This window comes from Ambystoma mexicanum, chromosome 13 (genome assembly GCF_040938575.1).
Source record: "Ambystoma mexicanum isolate Mex_15411 chromosome 13, UKY_AmexF1_1, whole genome shotgun sequence".
Lineage (NCBI taxonomy): Eukaryota > Metazoa > Chordata > Amphibia > Caudata > Ambystomatidae > Ambystoma > Ambystoma mexicanum.
In genome coordinates, this window is record NC_090938.1 from 195458478 (window position 1) to 195473332 (window position 14855).

General features: G+C 49.5%; 1 protein-coding gene across 2 annotated transcripts in view; it reads left to right on the plus strand.

Moving 5' to 3' along the window:
• Nucleotides 1-14855, plus strand: part of SYT2 (synaptotagmin 2) — a 1362149-nt gene that overhangs the window by 782617 nt on the left and 564677 nt on the right. For both annotated transcript variants that reach the window (XM_069633618.1, XM_069633614.1), the window contains exon 4: nt 6737-6783. The gene's annotated coding sequence lies outside the window, so the exon portion shown is untranslated. The remainder of the gene's footprint in view (nt 1-6736; nt 6784-14855) is intronic.

Genomic DNA, 14855 nt, shown 5'->3' on the forward strand with positions numbered 1-14855 from the left:
AATCAGTAATGCAGAGGTTAGTGCTCTCCAAAAGCGTGACGCAAACTGTGAGCCCCTGTCCGTAATGATTACTGACGGTAGACCAAAAAAACGAAATACATGTCGGATGAATAGGTCAGCCAGAACAGCAGCGGTTGGTAAACCAATACAGGGAATATAAAGAGCCAATTTAGTGAAATAATCCACTACAACCCATATGGTATCGTATTCCTGGTTTGGTGGGAGTTCTACCACAAAGTCCATAGATATCATGTCCCATGGTTTGTTAGGGACAGGTAGGGACTGGAGTAAGCCCACTGGTTTACCAGGAGTGCTTTTATATTGGATGCATACAGAACAAGTTGATACGTGATCTATGACATCTTTTGACATGGACGGCCACCAGCACCATCTTTTGAGTAGTTCTAGTGTTTTCTTCCGTCCAGGATGGGCTGCGATCAAGGAATCATGATTCCACTTGAGGGCTTTATTCCGCGTTGAAGACGTCGGTAGGTAGAGCACTCCTTCTGTGAATGGTAAACCGTTATGTACGTCCAGATTCATATCCTGGATAACTTGTGGATGGTTTTTTACCCACTCTTGTACTTCGGTTTTTAAGGATGGTTGAACAGAACAACTACATATTACATGATCTGCCAACAACTGATTCTGTACTTGTGCTTCTTCCTTCGCCTCTTCACCCATACGGGACAACGCGTCCGACTTAACGTGTTCTCGGGCAGGACGATATGTGACCTGGAAATCGTATTGGGCAAAAAAGACATGCCATCTGGCCTGTCGGCCGTAAGGCATTTCATGGATTTGAATGCTTGAAGATTCCTATGGTCAGAGTACACTAACACCTGATGCTTGGCCCCAAGAAGATGATGACGCCATTCTCGGAAGGCATCCTTGATAGCCAGCAGTTCCCGCTCAGTGACGGTGTAGTTTCGTTCATATGGGGTAAGTTTGCGAGAGAAGAAAGCCACTGGGTGCTCCTCCTTGGTTTCTGTGCAAACTTGTGAGAGTACCGCTCCAGTAGCGACACTGGATGCATCCGCTTCAACGATAAACTGGCGATCTGGATCTGGATGTTGAAGCACGGGTGCAGTGGTAAATGCTTCTTTCAACTTTTCGAATGATGCTTGGGCATTTGGGTTCCAACAGAAAGGAACTTTAGAACTAGTTAAGGCCGTCAAAGGAGCTACTGTTTTGGAGAAAGAATGAATAAATCTGCGATAAAAATTCGCAAAGCCTAAGAAAGACTGTAATGACTTGACATTGTGCGGAACCGGCCAATTCAATATGGCCTTCACCTTGGAGCGGCTTATTCGAGCCCCTAGATTGGTAATGTCATAGCCCAGGAATTCCACTTCCTGTGAATGAAAGACGCATTTCTCGGCTTTCACATAAAGAAGGTTCTCCCTGAGTCTTTGTAGGACTGTAGAAACGTGTTTGACGTGTTCCGAAAAAGAAGACGAATAGATCAGAATGTCATCCAGATAAATCACCACAAACTGGTCCATTATGTCCCTGAATATATCATTCATGAAGAATTGAAAAGTGGCGGGAGCGTTGCACAGACCAAAAGGCATCACCAAATACTCGTAAAGACCATACCGTGTCTTGAAAGCGGTCTTCCATTCGTCGCCTTCACGAATGCGAACTAAATTGTATGCTCCTCGCAAGTCCAATTTGGTGAAGTAACTGGAAGTACCTAATTGATCCAATAGAACGTTTATCAGTGGTAAATGATATTGGTTTTTTATGGTGATGTCGTTAAGTGCCCTGTAATCAATACAAGGCCTTAGATCTCCCTCTTTCTTCGGAACAAAGAATAGAGGAGACGCAGCAGGTGATTGTGATGGCCGTATGAAACCCATCACTAAAGCTTTGTCAATGTATTCTTTCAACACAACGTCTTCTTTTGGGGTTAGTGAATATAAACGACCTGTAGGGATTTTGGCACCAGGAATCAATTCAATAGGACAGTCGTACTGTCGATGGGGAGGCAATTGTTCTGCCTGGCCCTTGTCAAAGACATCAGCATACTCAGCGTATTCGCATGGTATGGTAGTGTCGCTTTGATGAACCACGCTGATAGTCGAAGCTTCCACCATAGAGGCTAATATGTGTTGCTTGTTTGACACCTCCTGACTGGTAAAGCAATGTTCATTGCAATGAATCGAAGGATACTGGAGCAATCCCGAAACCCAGTCAACGGCGGGATTATGAAGGGTTAACCATGCAAGACCAAGTATGATCTCGTACTGCGGAGCAGCTATGACATCGAAGATGATTTCTTCCGAATGATTATTCGATAATGTCATCTGAACAGATACCGTCTCCTGGGTTACCATACCAGAAGTCAAAACAGATCCGTCCACGGTATTAACCGTTTCAGGTTTGTTCTTGTTTACAAGGGGTATGGAACAATTCTTGGCATACGTGATGTCTATGTAATTGTTGGTGGCTCCGGAATCAACCATGGCCTTGGAAACCAATTCTCGTTCACCACAACGTAACGTCACCTCAACAATTACGGGTGCGTGTTTAGGAATGGTACTGGAGTCCGATGAAACACTCGACATAGGGACTCCTGCTATTGTCGAGTTTTGGCGTTTCCCGAACGCTTGATGGGTTTTTTAGGACATGTCGCCAATAAATGCTCAGATGAACCGCAATACATACATAAATGGTTCTTTCTTCGGTTCTCTCGTTCTGTATTGGACAACCGGCCTCTCACGACGCCAATCTGCATGGGTTCGGGGTCGTTAGAGAGAACTGCCGGTGTCTCTGAACGCCCCGAGGCTTGCATGAAAGGCTTTTTCTCTCCTTTCCGAGCATTCCTTCGGGCATCGATTTGTAAAACCAAATCGAGCAACTCTGTGAATCCCGTAGGAACCACCGGAACTGTTGATTAGGCATCTTTCAGTTCTTCTGAAAGACCCTTGTAGAAAACAGCCGTTTTCTTGCCGTCAGGCCATTGAGTTTCGGCTGTTAGTTGATTGAACCGGGCAATGTAAGGCAAAAGAGGCTGATTGCCTTGTTGTAGATTAAGTAACTCCAGATCCATAGCTTGAGTAGCATAACGCATGTCAAAGACTTTACTCATAGCAGCCAAGAGATCGTCACAGTCGTACAACAAAGGGCTATTTGTTTCCAACAAAGGGTTAGCCCAAGCAGCAGCTGTGCCCCCTAAATGGGAAAGCACAAATGCTGCTTTTGTGGTTAGGTCAGGAAAAGATGTAGGACGGCAAAGAAAATGGAGTCGGCACTGATTAACGAAGGTTCTATAGGTTTTGGGATCACCAGTGAACCGTTCCGGAGGGGCCAAGGGAAACTGAGTGGGCATAACCACATTAATAGTTTCCTGTGGGGGTGTCATAGTCCCCGATCCAGATGCAGTGGCCATTGGAACCTGTGCTCCCTGAGGGCTACCGTGCATGGCGTCTTGCATAACGTCCATACGATGCCGTAACATGTCCTGTGCCGTAACCATTTCATTTCTCAAATCGCTGATCAACTGAGTCAAAACAGCTAAAGGATCCGTACCCTCCATGGCTTCTGATTCTGTCAGAAAGCACCAAAGTATTAACCGAAAAGGATACGGTACTCAAAAGGATACAGGTAGTAGGGTCTTCCGGATCCCTGTTCACGCGTTTTGATAGTTGTGAAGTCAAGTTAAGACCTTCCAAATGATACAACTCTCTGACCGGTAAAACAGGCAGAGCGATGGATCACTGGAAAGGGCGTGGGTAAGGTATAGGAAGTCAGCCTAGAACAAAATAAAGTATCATGAATAACTGCCCCAACCTGGGTATGATGGAATAGAAAATGTCATGAATGCACACACTGACCTTGAGTCTAGGGCAGACGAATCCAGCAGAGTCTCTTGAGGAATCCAAGGTAGAACAAACGACAAGGAAGGGAAGATTAGTAAGTGAGACTTATCCCGAACGGAACGAGGCTCACGCTAGATACCGGGTTGATGCACCACAGGATAGCGTCCAAAGTACTGTTCACTGTCACCTTCCAATTATCCTTGAAAGCTTCCTTCCCACGTAGAGTAAAGTATAGAAATGAACCAATCCCCCTGTTAATATCACAGGTACAGGAATTGGAAATAGCGCTCCTTTTGAGGTATAAACAAAGTTCACGCGGTTCTGCACAGCCGCGAAGAAAAGAACGTGTGCGTGTGGATTTACACGCGATTAGGATTCACGCAGTCCAGGCCAGCAGCGCTCGAAGACAATATATGCGTGTGGATTTTACACGCGAGCAGGATTCACGCAGTCCAGGCCAGCAGCGCTTGAAGATAGTGTGCGCGTGTGGATTTACACGCGAGCAGGATTCACGCAGTCCAGACCAGCAACGCTTGAAGATAGCGTGCGCGTGTGGATTTACACGCGAGCAGGATTCACGCAGTCCAGACCAGCAGCGCTTGAAGATAGCGTGCGCGTGTGGATTTACACGCGAGCAGGATTCACGCAGTCCAGACCAGCAGCGCTTGAAGATAGCGTGCGCGTGTGGATTTACACGCGAGCAGGATTCACGCAGTCCAGACCAGCAGCGCTTGAAGATAGCGTGCGCGTGTGGATTTACACGCAAGCAGGATTCACGCAGTCCAGTCCAGCAGCGCTTGAAGATAGCGTGCGCGTGTGGATTTACACGCAACCAAAGAGCTCCAGGAATCAGCGTGTGACGGAAAACACGCTATAGAAGGCCCAAAAAGTAGCTGTAGTAACCTGCAAGGATGCAGACTGGAGGTTCAGCTACACAACGCCAAATGATTCGATCAGAAGCAGCGAGTGAAGTTTCCACGCTGCTTAAATACGTAATGCCGTAGTTCACGTGACGAAGCAGAAAACACGTGAAGTTAGCGACGTGAAAAGTGCAAACGTCGTTTTCCCGGCAACGTATCGAACAACCGCCATTTGGAATAGAACGGTCTAGCTGTTCTACGAGCGTAGGAGGTAGGACCACGTCCAGCATGCATGACAATAGCTCAGCAGCAATGTGCTTGCCTTGGAAACAAGAGGACACGAAGCAACACAGGTTCGATCCCTGGGTCCGTGCTTAGAAACCTCTGGGTATTAAGCGTGTTATAAATACACAACTAAGAGACATATTCCTGAAACAGCGCCTCGATGCCCTCGGGCTGTGTGAGCGCTTTAAAAATGCAAAAATAAATAAATAAACATATCACTGACCACCACTGACGGCCCTTTTCAAGCACGCATCACCTTCAAACCCAGCTGCATCACATGCAATTTCACCATCTCTGGCAGTCAGAGAGCCTAGCCAGACCAGTTCTAAAGTACAAAAGTGAAAGCACCAGGGGAACAAGAGCATTCCCAATGTGCACCTGTAGCATTCTTCATGTGTGGAATGCTACGCGTGGAATGCTACACATGGAATGCAAGATGAGAATGTTGAGCAGTTAGTCAGTTAGAAGGAGCTTACAGGGAGAACGGCGGGGTGTACACATGATCTGCTGCTACATGAATAAGGACGTTTCCCACATCTTACCAGTGTGGAGGACCATTTCAGCACCCCATGGCTGTAGACCCTCAAACCCACTAACGTCATACTCACCCCACTCGCTTGAAATTCAGCAGAGAATCCAAGAGCAGCTTCTTCACACCCCTAAACCTACAAGCCCACCATCCATCCGCTCAGCACTTTCCACCCCATGTCTGCTTTTCACACTGCTGTTTGTTCCCCACTAACTGTAAATGTTAATTGCTCCCTGCTCCCCTCAATGGTCTGCTACTAATACATGCCATGTTGCAAGGACTCTTTGTCCCGTAACCAGGGGTGTTGCTAGGTCTGGAAAAGGTCCTGGGCTATGCTATTGCCGGGGCTGTCGGGAGTCGGGGTTAGCTAGCCTTTTGTTGTAGCCCCTGAGATTCTATCTGCGGCTACAGCCAAAAGACCAGGGTCTATACTATACCTCTCTCAGCCCCCCATGGCATCGCCTCTGCCCGTAACCATCTGATGTGTACCTCTCAGGCCTACCGAGATTCTGTGCTTCATTGCTTATGGAACTAGGCTTGCGAGCAATGAAGACGCGAAGTGAAATATATCGGCGATGTGACTATGCACACACAAACTGCATAACCTTTCAAATCTCTTTGTTCTTGCTGTCAAAATATGTGGAGTGATAATTGGGCTACAGCTATAAGCATAAAAAGGACAAAGTGCCCCTAGTCTCCCGTGAGTCAAAGACTCTGACGGGCGTCCTCTCCATTGACTAGCAGGGAGCATGACGCAGTTACTGCAGAGCGCTGCGCATGCGCGGTGCTCTGTGGGACTGTGCTGTGTAGCACAGTGCCTGGAAGCATGCAGATCGGCCACAGGGGGTGTTTCTTTCGAAGCCGTGAGAAAGTGTGGCAGCACCTCTCATATCATCCATTCATTTTGTATATGCAAGTGCACATTTTTCGGACACCGAATTTAAACAAACTGTTGCGCAACCTTATGCAAAAGGACAGTATTAAGTTCCCAGATCAGCCGTTACGGACTTACCTGTTTTGCATATTCCCTTCATAATGTGTTCTAGGATATGCGAGTTTGCTTATGTAAAATGGAGGATTTGCAATCGCTCGATGCGTGTTTACAGCTGGATTATTTCAGATCTGAAAGCTAACATTGATTTCGTCATTCATTATTCGCGGATGACAATGTCACTGTTACTTCTATTTTCTTAACTCAGATAATTCTAACTTGCAGTTGTATTTTTTGTCATGCTCAGGTCTGAAGTCTGCTGGTGTCTCGGGCCTCTGGATTATTCAACTCGCGGTGAGTACCAACAGTGTCTTCTACTGTGTCTTTTTTCGTTTTTCCAGATCTTTCTATTGTATGATTTCACTTCCTCCACTGAGGTCCTCATTAGACATGCTCTTCTTATTGGCAGACCTCAAGTTGCCTTCAAATAAATGCAACGGCCAGAAGAAAACCAGCGTGGTTGGCAGTTCCTGTTGTTATATCCGCCCTTCGCCCCGCTACGCGGTGACGTATGGTGTCTGAATAAAAGCCCCGCCCCCGCGCGAGGGAGGCAGTTCCGGGCACAAACCCTAGCAGCGTGTGTCGTGTCGTTCTTTCTCGCTCTGGCTGGAGCTGCGTCATTGAGGCCTACTGCTGCGGCCTACCACGCTATGCCTCCGCGCGGGGCAGGAACATAACACCTGTCTAGTCAACTCTTAGGGTACAGATTGAGAGGAATAGAAGGCAGCCCCTGATACTCCTTCACAAATGGAAATCTCTCTATTCACACACTTCTCTCTCTCCCTCTCTCTCTCTCTCTCTCTCCTCATCATTTCCCCTGGCTCTCCACAGGTTGGCCTCTACTTGCCTCCTGTACTCCTTTCTCTACCATTAGCACCCGGCGGATGGGAGCCAGCCAATCAAAAGGCTGGTAATGCGGGCTGATACTCCCAATCTAGCCCGCGTTTCAAGCCACTTGATGGCAGGCTCCCGAAGCCGCCATCTTCCCTCCACCCTTCAATCCGTTTTATTATTTTTATTTTTCCAACCCACCCAACCATACTTACCTGATTGTGGTGGCTGCCGCTCCGCCTCCACCGTGGTAGTTCCCCTGCCTCTTCTGGCTGCTATTGTAATAGAAGAGGGCCTAGCATGGAGCACCGCCTTCTACTACCGTGGGGGCCATCTTGGAAAAGTATTTTCATTAATTGACCGTGACGAGCACAGTGTCGTTCAATGAATGACAATTATGTTTTTAAGCACACCAGGTTTCCGCTTGAGGTGCTAATGGTGATCTTAACCCATTCCATGGGCCATACCGGGGGTCAAGTCCCAGGGCCCTGGTTAACCACCCTTGCTGCGCTCGGGCCATTAACATGGGTTGCTGGGCGATTATCCCTGGTATGGGCCGTTGAACCGCTTAACAATGCCACAGCAGAACCCAGTGTATGGGTAGCCCTATACAAGCAGTATTTACTGCAGTTGTGTTTTTTGGGGAATCCCCAGCTGGCCTTACTCCTTTAACAAGCCCTGAACTCACAGAATATACTGAAGCCATATCCACTTAAACTGATTAGGATTTAGCTCCTTGAGCTGTCTTAGCCTGTGCTTCTCCCTATGAAGGGCCTAATGATTCATAGGATGTCCCTAGTTGGTCACAACTTCCTGGTCCGCTGCCCTCATATGAGGCAGTTATGATTATCCAGTTTCCAGGGATACATGCACACTCTACACATAGGTGAAAAGAGGTCTTAACCTATAGGCTGTGCACGTGTGGCTTTGAAAGGTTCTGTGGTCAACTCTGGGCCAACGACGGCAATCAGGGTGCATGCTTTTCTGCAGTACCGGAGTGAGCTGTGTGGCATTCCCCAGATACCAATGGTTATGTCTAGTTCTATTAATCATAGACCTAAATGTACCAAATTCAAGACAGTGGCATTCATCCTTCTTCACACTGACGTTCAGCAGTATCAGAAAAGCAATAGCGGTAGAGGTCTGTACGCCAAACCTCTCAGATCATGCAAGAAGGAAGGGTTAGCCAACCTTGGGAAGTAACAGGATGGGAACAGTCAATCCACACCACAGAACACGGGGGCGTAGAAACAGCAAGACAGGAGGATCTCATAACTAGCAACATCCTATAGAGGTAGACCAGGTGGAACAAGGGAGTCAGTCTAGGTCCAAGGGCGGTATAAATGGAAGAAGGTGAAAGTTCACGTGGAAAGTGATGACGACCAAGGTTACTTACAGGCATTATGGTCTGGTAAAAATCTATCCATTTATTAACCAGAATCCTGAAGAGAATTCGACCTTGCCATACTGAAAGAAGTTGTTGAAGCTGGCAGAAAAGAAAAAAATATTTTTCCGGGGACCCACTGCGTTTTTCCTGCCTCTGGGAATGGTTAACTAACACAGCTGAGAATAAAACAAGTTCTGCTGTTATTTTAGTGTCTGAGCCACCGTTGCGGTGCATCCTGGGACAATCACATGCTTGGGACTTCCTCTGTCACATCTCTGCTACTTTAAACCCCCACACCACTACCTCCTTCCATTTACTGGTCCACATATTCATTACCTTAACTCAAGTGTTTTTAAGTCTCACCCAATTCCTTATCCTTCCAACCCTTTCTCTAAAACCCTCTCTCCCTCTTCTACCATTCTTCATGCTGTCCTAAGCCGTTGCTCCCTCCCTTCCGCCCTTCAACACTTCCATTGCAACTGTGACTCCCCCTCAACCCACAGCCAATATTCACTCTTTGTCCTTCCCTTAAATCTCTTACAGTAAAGAAGTTAATAATTTGTTACATCTCTTCCTTCAGCACTTTACTGCCTTTAGAATATTTGCATACTCCTAATTCACATTGGAAACTGATGAGGTCCAAACAGTGAAGGGGTTAATGGTATTGTCTATTTGCCTCAATCCTCCCTCCAGCAGAAGTGTATTCCTCACTCATCATCCATTTGATTCTACTTCCCTTTCTCTGACCACGAATCACAATACTAGGGCAGGAGCTGAACCATCTCCTTGGCAGGACAGCAAGACCTTCTAGGAGAGGCCTTGAAACATGTCAGATAAGAACATTAATGAGGGATCTGCCTCCAACTCCCTCAGGGTCAGGCGCTTCTCCAAGCAATGAGTTGGCGGTAAATCTCTTTCTTCGGCTGGGGCCTTCCTCTGGAACAGCCTCTCTGTCTCTCTGAAAATTGAGGAGAACCATCTCTGGTTTCAGAAGCACCTCAAGTACTTCCTCTTTGGTTCTGCTTTCTCTCCTCCTCTCCCCTGCTGAACTCCTGGCTGAAACTGAAACTGTACTACTGCACTGGCCACCCTCTGTTCTAGGGCCCAGGTCCCCTCCCCGCCAGTTGCACTCCTGCACTGCCCCCCTGGCAACCCTAGCACTCTGGGGTTGTTTCTGTATCCCTACAGCCCCAACTAGTTCTTTCTTGCAATTACCCTTGGACTTGCCATCAGCTGTCTGCACTTCTTATTTATTGTTCTTATTTATTGTTTTTATTTATTTACTGTTTATCCTATGTACTGTACTTCCCCTCACCCTTCCCCCTCTCCCCCCTGCACTTGTGCGATCTCAATGCCACTTGGCCTAGTAAGATCGTTGTCTGTCTTCCCTATGTTGCCCTCCCTTGCCTCGACGCGCCTTGAAACACTTTTGTAAAGTCTCATTATAAATGTAATATCATATAGTTTCATATCATATCCTGAAAACCTGCCTGGTGGTTTCCGGCTCTCTGGCCTGCAGTTGGCCAAGCCTGTACCTAGACACTGAAAATAACATAGCATCATGGCATCCTGCCTTATGGCTCAAACACGAGGCTTTCAACCTTAAAAGACCTGATGCCACACCCTTTCGCACCCGTGCAGTTGGCCAAGCCTGTACCTAGACACTGAAAATAACATAGAATCATGGCATCCTGCCTTATGGCTCAAACACGAGGCTTTCAACCTTAAAAGACCTGATGCCACACCCTTTCGCACCCGTGCAGTTGGCCAAGCCTGTACCTAGACACTGAAAATAACATAGCATCATGGCATCCTGCCTTATGGCTCAAACACGAGGCTTTCAACCTTAAAAGACCTGATGCCACACCCTTTTGCACCCGTGTTACTATTTGATGGGGTCTCACTGAGTACAAAGCCTTCCTGCATCAGAGTTTGGATAAAATTATCCCCTCTAGCAAAGCAATAGTATCTGCTAAGGAAAACCTACGAAATACTGGACTGCAACTAATGGGAAAGGATGATTTCGTTCACAGTCTGGACCTGCGGGTTATAAGGATGCCACTATATCACTATCGCTCGTAGAATCCCTTGGGGAGTCTGCACTGAAAATGGAGAGCATCTTTGGGTCCTAGAATGCAAGTGTGCTCACCTGGAGGGCTATTACAGGACACCTTTGCTGGGTTTTAGCACTGGGGCAAAGTGTTCCCTGTGACAACAAAACTACAAGTTGGCCGGTCCGGTAACTACATACTGGTAAGCTTGCTGGTACCGTAGTTCCCGGACCGGCAAACTACGAATTCTGCTAGCAGGTGACATTACGGCCACCAGGTGTGACCTGACCGCTGTAACGGCACCCGCGAGCAGAGCATGTCGGATGCACCGGTACCATTCTAGGTATCTGAACTCCTGACAGGTCAGGCTTGCCAAGAGCTCACTGGTCCCACCGGCAACCTTGTGTTTCCCGGTCTGGAAAGAATGCAGCTGACGGAATTACCAGCATGTTTTCCAGACTGGGGGAACTCCTACTGAGCCCCAACTTTAGGCATCTGAGGGACTTACGGTCGGAGTCTATTTGCATGCTCACATTGCTAATTTTTTAATTTCAATCAAGTTATTGATGGATGGAATCGCCCACTTTGAGATGGACGCAGCTGGTTGGTGGAGCGGGGGGAGGGGGTGATCCGGCAGGCATTCCCTTTTCACTTGAGGTTGATCATGGACTATCGTCAGAGCACTTGCGCTAGAGATATTTTGATCAATGCCCTTGTCGCAGATTACATTTACAAATCCAAATACTCCTGCATGTGGAAGCAACTTGGAAATGCCTGCCATGAATATATATACCGGGAAAGCATAGACATGCCCCGGGGCTATGTGCGCTATACAAATGACAAATAAATAAATAAATAAAATGGCATCTGAAGTCTCTTACTACTCAAGGTGCATTTTTTTGACTCATAGGCTGGCCTGTAGATTGTGATGGTCCATGAAGATATCCGTGACAGATTTTCATGTGATTAAAAACTCACGTAGATTAGCACGATACATTGCACTCCCGGTCGTGGCAGCATCAGTAGATGGTTGGGAAGAGCCGCTACCTGGAATTTGTGTTTTTTGTGGTCACTCCAGAGTCAAAAGGCTTTTTCCCTGTTGCTAGTTTTTCCTCTGCCATATATTTGTTATCGGACGGCAATGGCTTAACTCAACGGTCCAGATTCACAAAGAAATCCCCTTGCAAATACAAAGTGCAGTCACCACAGCGTGCATGTTGATTCACAACACAAATCCCTTATGCACAACCCCAAATGTGTTTCTGTTTCACCCTTCTCGGCAAATGTGCCGAATTCACAAAATAAAGAGCAACTCACCCGGGGCACGTGTCTGCAATTTCAAATCAAGGCGGGGAAGCCATGGTGAATGGTGTCAGGCTGCGGGAAGTGTGGGCAGCCATGGTGAGTGGTATCAGGATGTGGGAAGTGTGGGGCAGCCCTGGTGAGTGGTATCAGGCTGCGGGAAGTGTGGGGCAGCCATGGTGAATGGTGTCAGGCTGCGGGAAGTGTGGGCAGCCATGGTGAGTGGTATCAGGATGTGGGAAGTGTGGGGCAGCCCTGGTGAGTGGTATCAGGCTGCGGGAAGTGTGGGGCAGCCATGGTGAATGGTATCAGCCTGCGGGAAGTGTGGGCAGCCATGGTGAGTGGTATCAGGCTGTCGGAAGTGTGGGTCAGTCATGGTGAGTGGTATCAGGCTGTGGGAAGTGTGGGGCAGCCCTGGTGAGTGGTATCAGGCTGCGGGAAGTGTGGGGCTGCCATGGTGAGTGGTATCAGGCTGCGGGAAGTGTGGGCAGCCATGGTGAGTGGTATCAGGCTGCGGGAAGTGTGGGACAGCCATGGTGAATGGTATCAGGCTGCGGGAAGTGTGGGGCAGTCATCGTGAGTGGTATCAGGCTGTGGGAAGTGTGGAGCAGTCATCGTGAGTGGTATCAGGCTGTGGGAAGTGTGGGGCAGCCATGGTGAGTGGTATCAGGCTGTGGGAAGTGTGGGGCAGTCATCGTGAGTGGTGTCAGGCTGTGGGAAGTGTGGGGCAGCCATGGTGAATGGTATCAGGATGTGGGAAGTGTGGGGCAGCCATGGTGAATGGTGTCAGGCTGCGGGAAGTGTGGGCAGCCATGGTGAGTGGTATCAGGCTGTGGGAAGTGTGGGGCAGCCATGGTGAGTGGTATCAGGCTGCGGGAAGTGTGGGGCTGCCATGGTGAGTGGTATCAGGCTGCGGGAAGTGTGGGCAGCCATGGTGAGTGGTATCAGGCTGCGGGAAGTGTGGGACAGCCATGGTGAGTGGTATCAGGCTGCGGGAAGTGTGGGGCAGTCATCGTGAGTGGTATCAGGCTGTGGGAAGTGTGGGGCAGTCATCGTGAGTGGTATCAGGCTGTGGGAAGTGTGGGGCAGCCATGGTGAGTGGTATCAGGCTGTGGGAAGTGTGGGGCAGTCATCGTGAGTGGTATCAAGCTGTGGGAAGTGTGGGGCAGCCATGGTGAATGGTATCAGGCTGTGGGAAGTGTGGGGCAGTCATCGTGAGTGGTATCAGGCTGCGGGAAGTGTGGGGCAGCCATGGTGAGTGGTATCAGGCTGCGGGAAGTGTGTGACAGCCATGGTGAGTGGTATCAGGCTGCGGGAAGTGTGGGGCAGCCATGGTGAGTGGTATCAGGCTGTGGGAAGTGTGGGGCAGCCAGAAGTGTGGGGCAGCCATGGTGAGTGGTATCAGGCTGCGGGAAGTGTGGGGCAGCCATAGTGAGTGGTATCAGGCTGCGGGAAGTGTGGGGCAGCCATAGTGAGTGGGATCAGGATGTGGGAAGTGTGGGGCAGCCATGGTGAGTGGTATCAGGCTGCGGGAAGTGTGGGGCAGCCATGGTGAGTGGAATCAGGCTGCGGGAAGTGTGGGGCAGCCATAGTGAGTGGGATCAGGATGCGGGAAGTGTGGGGCAGCCATGGTGAGTGGTATCAGGCTGCGGGAAGTGTGGGGCAGCCATGTGGGGCAATCATGGTAAGTGGTATCAGGCTGCGGGAAGTGTGGGGCAGCCATGGTGAGTGGTATCGAGCTGCGGAAAGTGTGGGGCAGCCATGGTGAGTGGTATCAGGCTATGGGAAGTGTGGGGCAGCCATAGTGAGTGGTATCAGGCTGCGGGAAGTGTGGGGCAGTCATCGTGAGTGGTATCAGGCTGCGGGAAGTGTGGGGCAGCCATGGTAAGTGGTATCAGGCTGTGGGAAGCGTGGGGCAGCCATAGTGAGTGGTATCAGGCTGCGGGAAGTGTGGGGCAGCCATAGTGAGTGGGATCAGGATGTGGGAAGTGTGGGGCAGCCATGGTGAGTGGTATCAGGCTGCAGGAAGTGTGGGGCAGCCATGGTGAGTGGTATCAGGCTGCGGGAAGTGTGGGGCAGCCATGGTGAGTGGTATCGAGCTGCGGAAAGTGTGGGGCAGCCATGGTGAGTGGTATCAGGCTGTGGGAAGTGTGGGGCAGCCAATGTGAGTGGTATCAGGCTGTCGGAAGTGTGGGGCAGCCATGGTGAGTGGTATACGGCTGTGGGAAGTGTGGGACAGCCATGGTGAGTGGGATCAGGATGTGGGAAGTGTGGGGCAGCCATGGTGAGTGGTATCAGGCTGCGGGAAGTGTGGGGCAGCCATGGTGAGTGGTATCAGGCTGTGGGAAGTGTGGGGCAGCCAATGTGAGTGGTATCAGGCTTTGGGAAGTGTGGGGAAGTCATGGTGAGTGGTATCAGGCTGTCGGAAGTGTGGGGCAGCCATGGTGAGTGGTATCAGGCTGTGGGAAGTGTGGGACAGCAATGGTGAATGGTATCAGGCTGCGGGAAGTGTGGGGCAGTCATCGTGAGTGGTATCAGGCTGTGGGAAGTGTGGGGCAGCCATGGTGAGTGGTATCAGGCTGCGGGAAGTGTGGGGCAGCCATGGTGAGTGGTATCAAGCTGCAGGAAGTGTGGGGCAATCATGGTGAGTGGTAGCAGGCTGCGGGAAGTGTGGGGCAGCCATGGTGAGTGGTATCGAGCTGCGGAAAGTGTGGGGCAGCCATGGTGAGTGGTATCAGGCTGTGGGAAGTGTGGGGCAGCCATGGTGAGTGGTATCAGGCTGCGGGAAGTGTGGG